The 14,037-nt window shown below is 43.9% G+C and overlaps 1 protein-coding gene across 3 annotated transcripts in view; it reads left to right on the plus strand.

Annotated features, from left to right (window-relative positions):
- The first annotated feature begins 1,914 nt into the window (after positions 1-1,914).
- Positions 1,915-14,037, plus strand: part of ARB2A (ARB2 cotranscriptional regulator A) — a 264,926-nt gene continuing 252,803 nt past the window's right edge. For 2 of the 3 annotated variants that reach the window (XM_075739805.1, XM_075739807.1), the window contains exon 1: positions 1,915-2,057. The gene's annotated coding sequence lies outside the window, so the exon portion shown is untranslated. Of the gene's footprint in view, positions 2,058-11,653; positions 11,787-14,037 lie in introns of those variants that run through there. The other variant, XM_075739806.1, reaches the window with a different exon arrangement.

A 14,037-nucleotide genomic window follows, 5' to 3' on the forward strand; every position in this document is an offset into this window, starting at 1 on the left:
TTGCTAGTATTAGCCTATTACTAGTATTACTGTAGATCACAGAAGTCTATAAAACACCAGAACTCCACAGTGCTACATGCAAACAGAAGATAAAAGCCCAGCTTCCAACAAATGACTATTTACCACACACTACCTCCGTTTCCTCTTCACTACTGGTATTTGGAATTTTGGGGTCAGCCCTCTAATTAAACTTGAAGACCTCCCCTTGGCTACCTCTTTGTAACACAAAGAGCTTCAAGTTTATGGTCAACAGTTCTTTGCTTGTCAAGCATCTCCAAAACCACTACCCCCTGCCCCTTGTTTTGATAAGCTTTTCCTCCTTGAATTCTTCCCTGGATCTGTAATTATAAAGGGCTGTATCAAGATCACAGATAGGCATTTTTTTTACCTGTCCTGCTCACGCAAGCTGCCCCTGAAACTTGTTTCTGATACCTACCATTCTAATGGTTCAATTTTTGTTGTTGTTGGGATTGGGTGGGGTTTTATTCAGAATGTAGGAGATGGAGAATTATGGTGAATCAGATTAGGAAATGGATCCAAATTAAAAATACCCCCCAAAAAATACCAACTACTGGTCCTAACCAGCATCACTTTGCAACCCAGCCCTACTTGCAAAGAGAGATGGTATGAACTTTGAGTGAGAGGGTAGGGTTGCTTAAATCAATGCAGTTACCAAAAATGTTAATTTAATGATACCCTTGATATCCTCCCCCAACCCTGACTTCTTTGCTTCTGCTACAGATAAGTCACAGCTGATGGGCTAGACCTCAGTCACAGCACTGTCATGCAGCACCCCAAATGTCTCATCCAAACACAGACACCTAAACACCACTTTTGTCTAACAGGTGGAATACAGGGGGAAAGTATGTCTCAATACAAGTGGCTCAACTCAAAATACCAAACAGAATTTGTAAAATGTAAGTAGACAAGTCCTCCAAGACATTATAGTATCTTCTGCATTGAAGAAGAAAAATATTTCACTTATTCCTTCCTTGGGTGTTGCAGAAAGCCACCAACAGCAAAACATACAAGCTCTCTGCTTTCAGTCATAACAGAGAAAGCAGCTTAGAGTAACCTGGATGAGAAATGTTTTATCTTCTCCCACGTAGACCTGTCCACGGCTCTGCTTCAGTGGATTTGGCCATCACTGATGACTGGGAGCTCAAAGGGGGTGGGACATTCCAGTTGCATGCATGACACACCACTCATCTCGGCTGTCCATGGGACAGGAACGGGTCGCAACCTTCCTGTGCAGACAGAGCCACGAAAGGTGGGAACCTCCACCCACCATCTGCATCCTGCAGGTTTTCAGCAGACAGCCATTTGACCAAATCTGGAAAGGTTTTCAGGGGAGCAAGACAACGCACCTCGGAAACGAGACTCAGTGGGGTTCCTCTTGCTATGCCAGCTCAAGGGTGCTGGGACTGCTCGTGGGGCTGCTGTCTGTTAGTATAGGCCAGTGCCACACCATCCTCGTGTATTTCTGGCGATGCCTGGAGCACCTGGCATGAAAAATTTTATCCAAAATCTTTTCTTTTTACACGTTCCTAAGCTATCAAAATGGAAACTCGGAGTGGAAGCACAGCCTTCCCAGAGAGATTTACCACCCGGGCAGCAGCCCTGGGCCAGATACCGTTCCGCCCGCTCCATGACAGCGGGGCCCTGACGTTATTCCGACCGAGCGCCTCAAAACCCACGTCCCTGGGGGAAGCCGCGGCCTGCGGGCAGCGCCCGGCCGGGACGGGACCTGCCTGCCCGTAGGCCGCCGACCGCCGGCCCCGTTTATTCAGGCGCGTTTTGGCAGCACTGGGGGGCGAGGGCCGGGGGTCGAAGCCACAGCCACGGCCACGGCCACGGCCACGGCCGCCCTTCACCGCTCCACTTCCGGGTTCCCCGCCGCGCCCCCGGGCGCTGACGTCACCGCGCGCGGACCCCGGAAGTGGAGCCGGAGGGGGGCGGGCGGCGCCGCGCGCGGCGCCAGGAGCTGGAGCGGCCGCGCGTTCCCCCGTGACGGCGCCGCGCGCGCCCCGCCCCGCCCCGCCGGCGACGGGCGCCAGGTACGTGCTGCGGCCCGGCCCCGGGCACCGCCCGCCTCGGCGAAGGGGCGCGGGGAGCGGCGGCGGGCCCTGAGGCGGGAGGGGGGCGACCGGCCTTCGCCCCGCCAGCCGCGCCGTGGCGGCGAGCCGGTGGGGGGGGGGGCGGCGGCGCCCGGCCTCCCTTCGCGGCTCTGCCCCGGGCGGAGGAGCCGGGCCCGTGGGCCTCGCGTGTTCGCGGCGTCAGGCCTGGAGCGGCGGCGGGGCTGCAGGGGGGCGGCGGCGGCCGCCTGCGGCCGGGCTCCCCCTCCGCCGGGCTCTCCGCGCCGCCCTCGCCCCGGCGCTCCGCGGGAGCGGGCCGAAGAGTGCGTGGGTGCCGCCTGCCCCGGCAAGACCCGTGTTAAGGACGGGGGGCCGCGGTGTCACCTGCGCCCCGGCCCCGCCGCTCCCCGCGCTCTGCCTGCGGCCGCCCCGCCTGCTTGTACCTGCGGAATCGTTTTCCGATGCCGAGTGGCAAGTGAACCAGGAGCAGAGGATAACGTTAATCGTTCCTAATTCTATAAGTGATTTAAAGCATTTTTTTTCCCCCAAATCCGTGCTCGCAGTCACTGCTGCCGCTTTTTGGTGCTGTCAGCCGCTTTCACAAAACACCGCTTGTCGGTTTTCCCTGTTACCTAAAGCGAGCTTTCTGTACAGTCGCAAGTGACAAAAAGTTACTGCGTGCGCATAGTTCTCCTGACTTAATAACATCGCTGGGCTGGAGTGGTAATTTTCATTCCCAGTTTTGCTTTCCTAGTTATACGTGATTGAAAACTTCTTTTTGGAGTGAAGTTTTTTGTAGTTGGTCTGGCAGCTTCGAGAGCTGTGTGAAATATTTGTCATTTCTGAGTTACCCAGACGCAAGTGTAGGGAGTTTAAATTATTACTGTTATTTGGTTTTGGTTTGGCAGTGAGATAACTCAAAATTCATTATTCTAAAACATCAGATGTTTTGCATCTGTAGTTCCTTTGAAAAAAAAAAACCACGCACTTGGCTTTTTAAAGAAATGTTGGCATCTTTGTTCTTTGAAAGCTAAATACTGAAGCTTTTGATAGAGAATGTACTGCTTTCCTTCCAGATAGTTAACTTTTAACCGTGTTGTTACATGAGCCAAGCTGCTTGGTCTCGTGTAAGCCGGCTTTACAAGTCTTCACAAAATGTAGCATCCGCTTTACACTATTTCTGCGTGAACTTTTTGGCAGAGGTAGTAAGTTTGAGTAAACAGGTAACAGACCTTTGTCAGGACATACTGCTCTTGGCAAAAGAGGTATTATAAGATCAACAGCACTTACAAAGCTAACTGGATATCTTTGGTCTTAATGGCACAGTGATTTGGTGACCCAGTAGAGAGTAGGGTGGTAAATTTGCCTTCAAAGAAGCTTAAATAACACTGGTACAGCAAAAAGGTGGAGTCCTCTTAGTAATCGCTGATATTTTTTCTTGGAATCGTTAATGAGGCTGTGGGTGAAAGAGGGTGGCAATGTGTTATGCTACCCATGGTAAAGCTGCCTGATGAGATCATACTGGTTAGAGAACGCCTGCAGGATGTTAAATTCAGGTATTTCATAATTACGTAGGAAAAAGTAAAAATGATCTTGTGTAGGGAAAACTGAAATCTTAGCAATTGAAGGTACTTAACGGCTTAGGGGGTATCACAGAGTGATACCGATGTAAAATACAGGAAGCATGTCTTTATGTGCTCCTCTGGGTTTGAAATTGAACAGATCTGGTGTTCTAAGTGTTTCAGATATTATTTCACTTCCAAAAAAAAAATAATAAAAATCATTCTTTACTCACGAGAGTACTGGTCTACATAGGGTAACTCTGTCTAGAAGCCCCAGGCGATGCTGTACCTGTTCCGAAGTCACCGCTGTCGCTTACTGCCTGCTGGAGGTCTGGTGTGCCACTCTTGGTGTTAGTCTGGGCACTCCCCAGCCCGCCTCAGTCAAAACATGGTGGGTTAGGACAGATGTAATATTTATAGTGGTTAAGCTGACCTGACTCTTTTTGTCTGAAATAGGTTAGCAAACGCTGGTAGGTGTAGGAATGAGATGAAAACTTCCAGCAGGCCAACAGTACTGAGCAGTTGGAGGGCGGACAAGGGCATCATCATTTCAGAAGCATAGTGCACGCTCAGAGTGCTGTCTGCCTTACTGAAATACCTTTAATTATTGGAGTTTTCTCACCAGTGCCTCGATTTTGTCTGTTTTCTTCAGATTGCTTTTTCAGTGATTGTAGCCAATTATGTCTATATGTTAATCTGCTAGTTGACTTGGCCATGGTTTTTACTCAATTGGCTTTTATGTACTGGTTAGCTAATGTTTGGGAGAGCTTCTCCTTATAATTACTCAGTGGGGATTTATCTCTTGGTCGTTTTTCTTTTAAGTTCACAACCTTATTTTTTTTTTTTTTCCCCTGAAGACGCAGCGCTGACTTTGGAGGTTTTGTCCATTCCAGGCTCTATAGAAAAAGTTCTGAATGCGACTCTATTGCTGGTACTTTGAATTTGACCCACTGTTCCTTTGGGGAAGAATGTGCTGTGGTGACTGAGGAGTTTTTTAGATTTACAATAGATTCCTGGAATTCTTTGAAGTAAAGCATACATACAAAGAATGAATGGATATCTTATTTTATTTTTTTCCACTCCCTTACTGAAACAAATTGGTTAACAGTGGGCATGAAAACATCTGCTTATGAAATTTAATGCCGCCCTGTGAATTTTTTTTTGCCTCAAAAGAGACATTTTTTTTCTCTTTGTAAGTGTGGTCATACATATATCTACTTAGCCTGTAGATCAGGTTCACAGATTTGCACTGAGTGGAATTCCTAAAGTACAATTTAATGGGTTTAAAATTGTTATTTTGCATGGATGTTTTGCAGTGTTTTAAGTGCTGTGGTTCAAATGTGTGTTATGTGTGTATATATATATGCACTTTTTTATTTTTGAGAGGAAGACTCTGGAGTGAGGACTCTGAGAACTTAATGTTTTAGTATTGCTTCCACTGTTGTGATGTGACTGAGTCTTACTGGAAGGTGAAAAGATACAGCATGCAGTTTTGTATAATCCTTGACCTTCCTGCTCAGCTCACCATCAGATACTTACTAGTGACAGTTTTGGTAGTGAATTTCCGGGAATTGGGCTGGGAGCCCCAAGCTGTTTCCCTCCAGCTCCAGACCTGCTCTGTTAACAGAGTGCCCTGGGTGCAGTTTCGCAGCCTGTTCACGTTAGGTCCCCACAGCTGGAAGCAGCAGCGCTCCTCTTCCTCCTGCCCCGTCCCTCCTGGCCACATAGTGACCCGTGAGGAAGCTGATACAGAACTAGAGAGATAAAATGCTCCTTTCTCGTGGCATCAGCTCGCTCCCTAGCACGAGTGCCATCATGAGAAAGGATGTGGGGCTGTGGTTGGGAGTGGAGAGGCTGGAAGAAGGAGAAGGGCTGAAGTGTTGTATCATATGGGCTTCAGCAGCTGGTGGGTCCACAGCCTCAGTCACCTTGAACTGACTGTGGTGAAAGTCCCTCTACCAGTCTCCTGAGCAGTCTGCTCCTCCGAGTTAATTATTAATTATACTGCTGGTGAGGATGGTGTCCTGCTCTGCAGGTTAGTGCAGTCTTCATGTAACTGCTTTTATTCCTGTTACACTCTCCTGGAGAGTATCGACTTCCAGCTTGATGGAACCCCTCTGGTACTGCAGTTTGTTTTCTGTCAAGTGAGTATCCAGAGAGGAAAGATGAACCATGTAGAGTTTATCAGGGTAATTTTAGTTGTTTCTACTTTACAGTTACTGTAGTTTCTGCATTCTTCCAGCTTCCTATTGCCCAGCAGAAGATGAAGGGGACCGATCTGTGCTAAACCTGCAATATAGGCATTTGGGTCTTGGAAGTATTGATTTTTAATACTTACCTGAAATAAATATTGTCTTAGCAACTGTAGTATTAGCTAAATCCAATATATTTAGTACAGTGGTAAATTGAGGAAACTCTTCAGTCAGCAAATCGGGTTTTTTCCTCAGGCAGAAAAATGAAAGAAAATTTTCTTTATCATACATCTAGGACGAGACATAATGATTAAAATAAGAATTAGCTGTACACGTTGTCAGTTGGACTGCAGATTAGCCAGCTCTGGTGTTGACTGGAAGCAAGTCCGTACCTGACACACCAGTGATACGGAATGTTAGTGTTTGTGTCTTGATGCTTGTGAGTTTAAAGTTAGACCCATCATATTACATTGTTCAAGTTTTTTCATGTTTTTTGTAGTTTATTATCAGTTGTTCATAAGGAAGTTTTCTTGTTTAATGCCAATTTTGGGTCAAGGATTAAGCTAAATATTTTTTTGAGTGGGACCTACTGAAAAATGTTTTGGACTATATTGAAAATATTCTTGATTACTCTTAAGTACACCATGGCATCTCCAAGATGTAGATAAGAAATATGAAATTTAATAGGAAGATAGCTTTGGAAATTGTGAACTATTTCCCAAGACAGCTAGTCTGGATTTCTCTGAATTATAAGCTTCATAAAGCTGCCGTTTTCCATTTGCAATTAAATCTTTTAAGATATTTGTTTTGAATTCTCTGGATGCTTCAGCTGCAATGTACATAGTCTGCTGGCCTACTGAGCTTTCTTCACCGTGTCAGCTTTATGCAGCATGCACGACAAAAGCTCCTGGTGGGACACAGAAGAGGGTTGTCCTGTTTCTCGTCATCCCTTAACTGAAGTCTGTTTTGGCGCAGGAACAGGTGTAGTGGACCTTATTCTTGTTTTATTTCTGCTACATGCTGGCAGTTGATAGCTCAGCTGTACTTTTCAGCTGCGCATACCTCAGTGCTCGAAGGAAAACTGTCTTGGTTTTTAGAGTACTAACTGCTTGTCTGAGAAGACGGACAAGGTGATTCTGATTGATTGTGTTGTCAGTGTGCCAGGTGCACTCTAGGTTGTCTTCTTCTTGTGTCAAAGACCAGGCCCAACAGTGGTTATAGTTTATTTTCGTATAGGCCACTATAGTGGTTATAGTTTATTTTAAAGTTCTGCAAGCCAGGCTTCACAAAGACTCAAAAAGGACTGTGCTGGGTTGACGTGGCTGGAGGCCAGGTGCCCCCAAAGCCGCTCTGTCACTGCCCTCCTCAGCTGGGCAGGGGGGAGAAAAGATCACGAGAGGCTGGTGGGTCGAGATAAGGGCAGGGAGAGATCACTCGCCAGTTACCGTCATGGGAAAAACAGACTCGACTTAGGGAAATTAATGTAATTTGTTACCAATCAAAACAGAGTAGAGTAATGAGAAATAAAACCAAATCTTAGAACACCTCCTCCGCTCATTCCTCCTTCCCCGGCCCAACTTCACTCCCCATTTCCCTCCCTCCTCCCCCCCAGCGGCACAGGGGGACGGGCAATGGGGGTTGGGGTCAGTTCCTCACACGCTGTCTCTGCCGCTCCTTCCTCCTCAGGGGGAGGACTCCTCACTCGGCCCCTGCTCCAGCCTGGGATATCTGCTCCAGGTGGGTATCTGCTCCGCCATGGACCTCCTTGGGCTGCAGGGCGACAGCCTGCCTCACCGTGGTCTTCTCCAGGGGCTGCAGGGGGATCTCTGCTCCGGCACCTGGAGCACCTCCTGCCCCTCCTTTTGCAGTGACCTGGGTGTCTGCAGAGTTTCTTACATCTTCTCACTCCTTTCTCTGGCTGCAAAAACTGCTGCTAGGTTTTTTCCCCCTTCTTAACTCTGTTATCCCAGAGCAGCTGCCACCATCGCTGATGGTCTCAGCCTTGGCCAGCATTGGGTCCATCTTGGAGCTGGCTGGCATTGGCTCTGTTGGACATGGGGGAAGCTTCTGGCAGCTTCTCACAGAAGCCACCCCTGTAGCCCCCCCGCTACCAAAACCTTGCCATGCAAACCCAACACATACACATTTGAGTGAATGTCATATTTATGCATAGCACCATTAGCATACAATACATGCAAATCTCAGTCTCCTTGTTTAACTGAAGAAGATGCTAAACCATAGTCTTTCTTTCCTTTCTTCCTTCTTGTCCTAAGCACTAGTGTATAACCAAGCAACCTTGAAAACATCCAGCTTTTTTTTCTAACAAAGGAGCATGTAATTCCTCTTGCAGAACATGTGTGTTATAAACCCATCTCAAGAAATAAGATGTTGAGTAAGTGGACTAGATTTAAATAAAAACAGGCAGCACAGTCAAAAACAAAACTGGAAGTATTTTAAAAGGCGAAATATGTTAACAGGAAGACTTGGTAGTGAAAGAGCCATTATACAAAGGCATTATGGAAATATGGTGAAATGAGGGATAAGTAGGTGTGCTCATGCACACAATCTGTAACTCTCTTGAAGAATAATAGTCCGTGTAGTGAAAGAGTATCTCCCCACTGAAGCATACGATTAAATCTTGTGAAATAAAATCTGAATGACTGGGAATTGTGTGTCTGTACGTTGATAACTCCCAAGCTGCAAGGCTGTGTTAACATAGCTGCCCACTTGCAAGCCAAGGAGAAATATTTCAGAGCAGGCAGAGCCAGCAAAATCAACAAAGCTATTATAAATGCAAACTTGCATTTGATACGTGCTGATCAAAAATTAGTGGAGGTTTCTTGATACTTTGTTTTAAATGTTTGTATTTTGGAATACCAGAGATTGACATTTTGAAGAATAAACTATTGCCTATCACAGTGGTCATTTATTGAGTCCTCCTTCTGCTTTGTCAGTATTTCTTTCTTGCCCATGTTGGCAAATCAGGCTAAAAAGTTTTCAGGCAGCAGCTGTATGTTCCTGCCTTGTTCTGTCACCTCAGTTGTACCAGGTAATGAACTGAATCTGAGAATTGATAAGTTAAAAGTATACCCTTAAAAAAAGGGGGGGGGCAGGGAGAAAGGAAGGTAGTTTTAACCCACATCAAGTCCCTGTTCTGGTTTAACTCAGATCTGATTGCCTGAACGGGTTCGCTGTACATTGCTAGAAGCAGTTCTGTCAGCACAGCTGAGGGGGTAGCGTGGCTAGGGGGTGGGACCGCTTAAGTCGTTTTGCAAAGATGTGTTTGGGAATATGTCCTTTGATTCTAAGACCTGGGGGCAGGAACGGTCTTTGTTCTGTATTTGTTCTCTATGACACAGTGGGGTACTTGTTATCTGTCCAGATGAAGTCGAACACAGCTTTCCCTTGGGTTGGATTTAACATTTCTCAGCATAAGAAATTGTCCTCAATTTTTAGAAATTTCAAGCATGTTCTGATAATGGCAGCATGAAAGCTCCAGGTTATCTCACTCAGCGTTATGTCCACTGTGATAATGAAACTTTTATTTCCAACAAGATGCAATAGATGCTTAACCACCATGCTACGTGAGGTTTCGTATCTGTAGCAAACCCCAGTTAGTATCCTGTCTTGTACTTTATTTCTTAAGACATGATTTTCTGTTGTCAGTGACTCAGAAACAGACAATGACATTTTTGGCACACAGTGCCATTTGTTCTCCATTGTTGCTCTTTCTAAATAGGTTATATCTCTTGATTTCTAGCATTACATTCATGTGAATCATCCCACCAACTTCACTAATATCAGATAGGTTGAACGTACATTCCTGCAGGAGTGCTTTAAATTCTTGTTCATTATCTTCCCAACATCGTTCTGTGGGCAGTTCAATTGTAATTTTTTTTGAATTTTGTCTTTTCATTCTTTGTTCTGTTAGTTCTGTTCTCCTTGTCTTTCTGGTGAATATTTAAGTAGTCAGAAAAATTAGGATAAATCTCTAAGGAGCAATTGTGAGAGGACCACACCAAAATAACCAGAAGTTTGAATTATTCTCTATGAGAGAGGGAGGAGAGAAGGAATGGAAATGTGCTGAGATGGGAAATCCAGTTCCTTAATGATAACCAACCCATACCTGCATTTTCTTGGTATGAGAGAGAAAACTAATACCTTGTTTGTATCAGAAATTGAATTTTTCAAAGGTAGTAACAGATTCCTTTGAGAATCTCAGATTTTGCCTACCTGGTCATGTGCAGAGGAAACATTTAGAAGAACATTGTTTAGAAAATTACCGAGAATTGTAATCTTTAGAGAGTACTACTAGCAGGAATACAAAAAAAGAAATTATACATGTTGTAGTACTAAACTATCTAGCTTTCCAGAAAAGGAGCATGGTATAGATAACATGGTATTTTTTCTTTGTTTGCTTGTTCTAAATTGCATTTATCTGTTGTTCTATAGCAGTATAGGGTAGCACATAAAAAAATTTTAATGTTTTACTTTATGGGAAATACACTGTCCCCAAAAAACATACCATGAGGGTAGTTAAACATGGGAATGGGGCCCAGAGAAGTTGTGGAATGACCATCGTTGCACGTGTTCAGAATTTGACTGGACAAGTCCCTAAGTAGCTTATTCTGGTAAGACTTGCTTTTTCAGAAGGTTGGACAAGTTGACCTCCAAAGGTCCCTTACAGTATGCACGGTGCTGGTGTACAGAGCCCCTGTATGCTGGATAAGAAACATGATACTTGGCAAGGTCTGCTTTTGTGCTAGGTATCAACTTCAGTTTTAGTAGGTAAAAACATCCAATGATTCTACCTGCACAAGACGTATTGTGCCCTTTTTGTTGTTTGGACGCGTGTTCCAGCGCCACGGAGCAACCGGCTGTGCTTGTTCCACCACTGAACTATGGTAAGGGTGACCAGTCCAAATGGACAATGAGGAGTTTGGTCTGAGGAAGACACTCAATGGCTTTGCTGTTTCCATGCTTGTTCTGTAATGGCAGGATGAATGAAACCAGGCGAGTGGAGTGGATGAGGGGAAGTTTGGAATGAGGAGTTGAGTTGGCAGTGTCTCTCTGAAAGCACTTGAAATAATGGGGCGAACGAGGACAGCTTGGGGAAGGAGTGGAATGGCACTAGAAGCTCTCAGGGTGGAATGACACCAAGTGGGACTGGAAGCTTGTGAGAGAAATAGGAGAGGATGATTGAGAGGCACTTAAATATGAGGGGGGAGGAATTGAAGATGGGAGAAACATCGGGGTTGTACTTAAAGCTCAAGAGAGGAAGGTCAGACAAAAAACTGAATAGCTCCTTATCAAGTGAGCACCTTCATTCTACACATTGACAAATGCAGAAGTGCAGTGGAAAAAACCAAATGTGATTATGCCTTCGCTTTGTTAATGACTTGGATGATGATGATGGCATAGAGAGAACATTTATTAATTTTACAGAGAGTACTAGACTGGGAGAGAATTCAAGTTCTGTAAAGAATAAATTTAGAATTTCAAACAGCTTAGAAAAAATAGAGAAACAGCGTAAAAGAAATAATACCGTTTAAAAGGACAAATGCGAAGTGCTGTGCTTAGATTAGATATTCCCTACATAAATACAAAATAGCAATAATTCTAGGAGGAAGAATACCAGATTTTTAGGTGAATCATAGTCTGAACATGCGTCAGTAGCACTGTGCTGTTGCAATAAGAGTAATCGTTCTTTTGGGATGTGTAGTTAGAAGGGACATATTTAAACATGTCACGTGATAATTTCACTGTACTCCACATTGCTTGGGCTTCATCAGTTTTGGGCATCACATTTAAGAAATGGTTTGAGCCCACAAGAGAGTCTTCCAGGACAAAAGCAACAAGAATCTTCAGAAGTATAGAAGAAAAAGCGCAATATGAAAAGGCGGAAAGAGTTTGCTCAGACTAGGGGAGACTGAGAAAGATGTGAAAGCAGTCTGCAGGTACGGGAAGGGATACTACAAAGAGAAAGGGCATAAACTTCCTAAGTGTCTGGAATTAAAGCGCTGTGGCAAAAATTAGGAAAAATATTCTCCTGAAAAGGGTATTTTGAGGAATAGATTTCTATTTAAAGCGAAATACTCATACGTATGTCAAACAGGGTCGTTTAGTTGTCAGTAATACTGGGGGATGTGGTTTCTCTGTAGTTGCTGGAGGTTGTTCACTACCACCCACCTTGCACAGCGAGGAGAACTTCAGCTTTGTGGGGGTTTCCCTTGCCTTTCATTCCTTGGGGCCATCAACCACAGTTGGGGGAAGCAGCACAAAAGGCAAGAGGTCTGACAGTTTGGATGTCCATTGGGGCACAAGATGAGGTTCAAGCGTGAACCTAGCTAACAACATGAACTTAACTTTAGGGAAGTTGTGCAGTATTCATCATGGGTATTTTTTAAAAAGAATATAAGCAAGACCACACTGGACAGAAACTTAAATACAGGTAACTCTGGCTTAGAGGAGTAGGAGAGAATGAGGTGACTTCTTTCTTCTTTGCTTTGATTTTCTCCACATTGGTTTGGGGGTTTTTTTGTTTTTTTTTTTATAACACGGCAGTTTAGTTTGTGGGTGCTGAATTATGTTTGTGCAGGCAACCTTAATTTTGATATTTCCTGATAGCTGTAGGCTGGACAATGTTTTAATAGTGTCTTTGGGTAAGGAAGGTACACATGCTAAGTGTATGCTATCATCTATGAAAACACAGTGCGGACACTTTTTAAGGTTTTATTCATCTGCAGGGTGATTTTAACCAGCTTGAAGGTGTTTTAAGGCACTTAATAGAATGGTTGCCAATAGAATGAGTAACATCCAGTGTTGTCAGCTTTCACAGACTTGTCATGGCTGTGGCCCTGATGGTTTTGACAGTTTCATGATGATAAATTTTGGCTGTTTCATACCAATTAAAGAATCGGAATCAGAAAGAAATTCCTAAGAACGCAAAACTGAAATCCCTGCAACCATGAGCACTTATCCGTGCTCAGCCACATGCTGCTTATAAGGATTCTCATATCCCTTTTTATAAGCTGTTGATTCCTGTTGTGGGAGGTAGCAGTACAGAGTAGAGGAGAAGGATCACGTCCCTCAACCTGCAGGCAATGCTTTTCCTAAAGCAGCCTAGGATGTCGTTGCCAGGATCTTGTTCACTAATTTGTTTCTTCAGGCCTCATTTTAAATTTTTGAGCAACATTAGATACATACTCTAGAAAATATTTCCTACTTTCTTCTAAATTGTGGATTTTCCCCTTTCCAAATTATAGTGGCTTGAATTAATATTCGTTGTGTTTTGTGCAGTTTCAGAGACAGTAACACAGATGATGTATCCATTGGAATGGAGAAATTTGCTTCAGCTGATTCTTGCAGGATTGAGAAAGATTTTAAAGTTGAGCAATTTTTAGGTGTAGACTTATTTTGGTAGTTGCTTTCCATTTAGTTTGAAGCCTATACTTAATTCTCGTGGTAGTTAAACACCTGGATAGTTAAGACACGTTTTAATGGGAATATAAAAATAATATTTCCCTGCTACACTGGGCTTGGTTTTGAAGCACTTGAGTCCTAATTTCAAATAATTTTGGGAGTAGAATTCATGCTGCTTAAGTTTTTAGGTGCTTTTAGATTTTAATGTCTCTAAGGACAATTCTCTGTCCCCTGTCCCTCTCCCTATTTTTTTTTAATCTTTTATCAGATTTTTTGTGTCACCTTCCAGATTTGTGCCAAGTCTGCTAAACTTAATTTATGTCAGGAAAGCATATATTTTGTCTAGCATTGCTGATCTTTTATTAACAAGTTTGGATAGGTTTTTTTTGTAAAATTACTTTCCATCTGCTTTTCCCTCCTCATTGTCTTGGTTTTTTTTCTGTATTCTTTTTCATGGTTTACTGCAGAATTTAGTAACAAAGCATGAAGAGTCTGAAAATTTCGGTTTCTCCAGGTTTTTCTTTTTCTTCCTTTTTTTCTGGCATCTCCAGCACAAGGAATTTAGGACAAAAGGTTTTTTTCATACTATGTCACATCTTTAAGCTGTTCTAACTGAAGTTTTTCTTCTGCTTTCATTTGGGAGTAGATTAAAAACATAGAGGACTGGAGGCTTGACTACATTATCATATGGATTCTTGCAACGTTTTTTTCTGTGCTTTAATTGTTCTTGGTAGCTGATGTGATATTTTTCTTTGCAGATTCATTTTGTCCTGTGTTTATACTGCT

This window comes from Balearica regulorum, chromosome Z (genome assembly GCF_011004875.1).
Source record: "Balearica regulorum gibbericeps isolate bBalReg1 chromosome Z, bBalReg1.pri, whole genome shotgun sequence".
Classification (NCBI taxonomy): Eukaryota; Metazoa; Chordata; class Aves; order Gruiformes; family Gruidae; genus Balearica; species Balearica regulorum.